The sequence below is a fragment of the Neophocaena asiaeorientalis genome, unplaced genomic scaffold (genome assembly GCF_003031525.2).
Source record: "Neophocaena asiaeorientalis asiaeorientalis breed wild unplaced genomic scaffold, Neophocaena_asiaeorientalis_V1.1 scaffold93, whole genome shotgun sequence".
In the NCBI taxonomy this organism is placed as follows: domain Eukaryota; kingdom Metazoa; phylum Chordata; class Mammalia; order Artiodactyla; family Phocoenidae; genus Neophocaena; species Neophocaena asiaeorientalis.
In genome coordinates this window covers 304,876-309,674 of record NW_020174273.1, presented here as the reverse complement: position 1 = coordinate 309,674, position 4,799 = coordinate 304,876, and the positions used below count along the sequence as shown (strand labels likewise).

The window sequence follows — 4,799 nt, the reverse complement described above, 5'->3', positions numbered from 1 at the left end:
AAAAAAAAAAAAAAAAAAAAAAAAAGATGCTTCTCACAAAAAATGTTGGCAAATGAACCCAATTCAAAAAATTATATGCTGTATGATTCCGTTTGTAATATATTCTAAAACAGGCAAAACCAATCCATGATGGAAAAAAACAGTTATAACAACATTGTTTACCCCTGTGGAGGGTGAAGGTATTGATGAAAGACAGCCACATATTAACTTTCTGAGGCGATGGAAATGTTCTGCCTTCACAATATATGCATTTGTCAAAACTCATTAAATTATACATTTAAGCTTTGCTTATTTCACTCTAATTAAATTTTATTTCAATGAAATAAAAAAGAAAGGTAAATAGATACTGAACTCTAGTTAGTAGGTTTCCTTTTTTTTTTTATTTTTTGCGATACGCGGGCCTCTCACTGTTGTGGCCTCTCCCGTTGCGGAGCACAGGCTCTGCACACGCAGGCCCAGCGGCCATGGCTCACGGGCCCAGCCGCTCTGTGGCATGTGGGATCCTCCCGGACCGGGCCACGAACCCGTGTCCCCTGCATCGGCAGGCGGACTCCCAACCACTGCGACACCAGGGAAGCCCGTAGGTTTCCTTTTTATTTGTTGTTTAGTGGTATAAGTTACCAATTTTGAAATATCTTCTGTTTGCTAAGTTTGAGCAAATGTGTAATGAGGACCAGATTTCTCCCTTTTTGGAAGGGAGTTAAAACTATTAAAAAGAAAAAAATATCTAGAAGGTGTACTGATGTGTTGGATAAAATTAGAGACACCAATAAGAGCTCTTCAGATCAGTAGATAGATACAGAGATATGCACATTTTCGACTTCTGTTCACTGGTAAGGCGTAGAAGGTATGAATATACCTGGTGCCCAGTTTTTTTTTTTGAAGAACTGTTGTCCATATAAAGGGAACAAGGAGTGTAGCCAGTAATAGGGCTGAGCCAGAAAAAGTGAGATGCGTGCTTGGGCCATCCTGTACTGCCAGACATTAAAGAAGTGCTGTAAGAATCATGGAGATATGTCAGGAGAGAGCCCCATACATTCAGAGACAGGGAGAAAGAGAGAATTTTAAAGTAAAAAAAGAAAACTGTCACAACTGGTGAGTGTGAGAAGAGCATGAAGCAACTTATCTGTAAATTTGAAATTAAAGCAAGGTGAAATGTAATAAAACATATTCCAGTAGATGTCTTAAAGAGAATCGAAAGCCACTAGGCTAGTCTCTTCAGTGTGTCTGAACTCACCCCTGGAATTCTGACTGCATTCTTCTTTTAACAATACTTTCACAATGAATGATGCCTACTATTTCCTACATCCCTGTCACAACCAGTCCCTCAGAATTCACCTGTTTTCTATTCCATGAGACTTTTTAGCTCACCATCTTTACACCTGACTGGGTAGACCACTCAGGGGTAATTTATAAATGCTTTTCTTATGTTACTCTTACTTTTTGCTATGTCTCTTGTTTTAAAACGTTTGAAGTCCCAAGAGGCAGAAATCCTATTTCTACTGTTGCCAACCCTAACAACTAACTACTTACCATGAGCCAAGCAGATGCTTAATATTTTCAGTCTGATTGTTTTTCATATGAAAAATCACATACTACAAAGTTAAGGCTTTTTCAGGTTCGGAATTTTTAAAAATCGGAACTCATTTTGTAAATGCAAATGTGTTTTAACTTGCGAGTTACTTTAGTTCAGTTCAAACATCAGTCAGTTCATGAGCTTACATTTGCTACTCTCTCTTGTAGAATACAGCCTCTATTATTCAGTGAAAATGTTTTCATACATTGACTCTATTTTAATCCCATTCATCAAAACTACCCAATTTCCTGGTCCTTGCCAGATATAACATGGTCTTGGTGAGCAGATAACATTATTATATGAAAGCCTTTATCTTTAGTAGGTTCTGTACTGACAGGAGGAGAGAGAGTGAGCAGATGCTTGCAAACTCCAGTGGCCATCTGCTGAACCCTGAGCCGCACCCCTGACAGAGGAGCAGTCTGCAGAGGACTTATTCGTAAAGCACCCATTTTGTGAATGAAATGGTTTTAGTGGTCTCTGAGGCTATCACTCTGTCACTCTTTGTCAGTACTAAAATTATGTGGAAATAAAAGTAAACAAAGCATCTTTCCTTCCTGTTTCCAAAAATTTATTGACTTGTTTAAACATCTAACTCTAGTGCAAACAAACATGGTTTTATTATAATTGCATTTAAATCTTGATGGAAAACAGACACCTCTCCTCAGATAGCTTTTCCTCTTCAAGATTATGTATACAGGCTTAAGACTGAACTCTATTCTACTCTGCAAGGAGAAGATCCAGCTTTTAAAATTTTATAGATGTTCTCCCCTAGACATACTAAATGCTGTATCCTAATATCTGCATATACTAATATTACCTGATAAAACCTGCATTAGTCTGCTAGGGCTAATCTAACAAAATGCCACAGATTGTATGGCTTAAACTAGTGGTCCCCAACCATTTTTGGCACCAGGGACAGGTTTCGTGGAAGACAGTTTTCCACAGGTGGGGCAGGGGAGGGTATGGTTCAGGTGGTAATGTGAGGTAGTTTTTCCAAAGATGGGGAGCGGCAGATGAAGCTTCGCTTGCTTGCCGGCCCCTCACCTGCTGCTGTGTCCCCCCATTCCTAACAGGCCATGGACCACTACGGGTCCATGGCCCAGGGGTTGGGGACCCCGGCTTAAACCACAGAAATTTATTTTCTCACCATTCTGGCGGCTAAAAGTTCAAGATCAAAGTTGGTTGGTTTCCACTGAGGGCTGTACAGGAAGGGTCTGGTCCAGGTCTCTCTCCTGGGCTTATAGATGGCGCCTTCTCAGGGTGTCTTCACATGGTTGTTCTTTCGTATGTGCATGTGTTCTGTCTCCCTGAACTCCTTCAGAGCCTCTTTCTGAATAAGAGAAATAAGAGCCTCTTATTTCTCTTAATCGTGACTTCACTTTATTCCCATCACTGCTTAGGCATTGTGTGGGACCACCTTCCTCCATTTCTCCTCTTTCACACATTTAATACTTCTCCATTTAATGGACTCCTAGTATAAGCTTGAAATAGTGTTAATTTCTGGAGAGATAATAAATTTACCCTCATAATACGTAGTTAGGAGATGACCTCTGATTGTAGTTGTGCATCTCAGGTGGTACTGTACAGTGGCTGAAAGCAGTGATCAGTGAGCATTTAAGAAAACTGGTCTAGCTTTAGATGTGTTGAGTTTGAGGAGATTGGAGTTGTGGAAAGGGAAATTGTACAGAAAGCGAAAACTTGGCTATACAAAGTTGCATTTCATCAGCCTACAGGTAGTGCTTGAAGTGATGTAAACCACTGAAGATCTTAAAGGATTTCCCCAGCAGTTCTGAGGAGGAAGACGAGAAAAGGGCTAACGATGGAATCTTGGTGATCAGGCACTGGCCAAAAATACAGCAGAGGCTGTTCCTGAACTTTAGGATTTCAAAAATTCTTAGATTTTTCTTGATATTTCAGAATAAAAATTAATTTCTAGTGTTTGGCCGATTTTAACAACTTAGAACCTATTTCCCTGTCCTAAAAATCAAACATACACAGGTGAAAGCTGGTGTAGAATAAGTTTATTCTGATGCCTTGGTATAAAATATACACTCTAAACTTTTATTACTTTACCTTTTACCTTTATCCTTGTCAAGGCGCTCTTTTTTTTTTTTTAACATCTTTATTGGAGTATAATTGCTTTACAATGGTGTGTTAGTTTTTGCTTTATAACAAAGTGAATCAGTTATACATATACATATGTTCCCATATCTCTTCCCTCTTGCGTCTCCCTCCCTCCCACCCTCCCTATCCCACCCCTCCAGGCGGTCACAAAGCACCGAGCTGATATCCCTGTGCTATGCGGCTGCTTCCCACTAGCTATCTACCTTACGTTTGGTAGTGTATATATGTCCATGCCTCTCTCTCGCTTTGTCACAGCTCACCCTTCCCCCTCCCCATATCCTCAAGTCCATTCTCTAGTAGGTCTGTGTCTTTATTCCTGTCTTACCCCTAGGTTCTTCATGACATTTTTTTCCTTAAATTCCATATATATGTGTTAGCATACGGTATTTGTCTTTCTCTTTCTGACTTACTTAACTCTATGACAGACTCTAGGTCTATCCACCTCATTACAAATAGCTCAATTTCATTTCTTTTTATGGCTGAGTAATATTCCATTGTATATATGTGCCACATCTTCTTTATCCATTCATCTAATAATGGACACTTAGGTTGCTTCCATCTCCGGGCTATTGTAAATAGAGCTGCAATGAACATTGTGGTACATGACTCTTTTTGAATTATGGTTTTCTCAGGCTATATGCCCAGTAGTGGGATTGCTGGGTCATATGGTAGTTCTATGTGTAGTTTTTTAAGGAACCTCCATACTGTTCTCCATAGTGGCTGTATCAATTCACATTCCCACCAGCAGTGCAGGAGTGTTCCCTTTTCTCCACACCCTCTCCAGCATTTATTGTTTCTAGATTTTTTGATGATGGTCAAGGCTCTCTTGTAACTGCTGAGTCGCAGTGTCCCTTCTCAAGTTTAAATTATCTCCATAAATTTTCCTTTCATCCCCTAATTCAGGGCCTTTTATGAAGGCTGCTTTCCTCACATCTCAGAATCCTCTATCACTGACATATTCACTTGGGGATTTAGCTTCTCTCTACAAACTAAACTGAATCTCCACTATTGCTGGTCCCAAAGACAAGCACCCAGACAGTTTTCTTTCATTTTTTTTTCCCAGCTTTTTTCAGATATAATTGACATATAATGTTATGCA

General features: G+C 39.7%; 1 pseudogene; it reads right to left on the bottom strand.

Annotated features, from left to right (window-relative positions):
* The window catches only part of LOC112406771 (paraplegin pseudogene), a 6,712-nt pseudogene extending 4,687 nt beyond the window's left edge, over window positions 1-2,025 (bottom strand).
* Window positions 2,026-4,799: the final 2,774 nt, after the last annotated feature.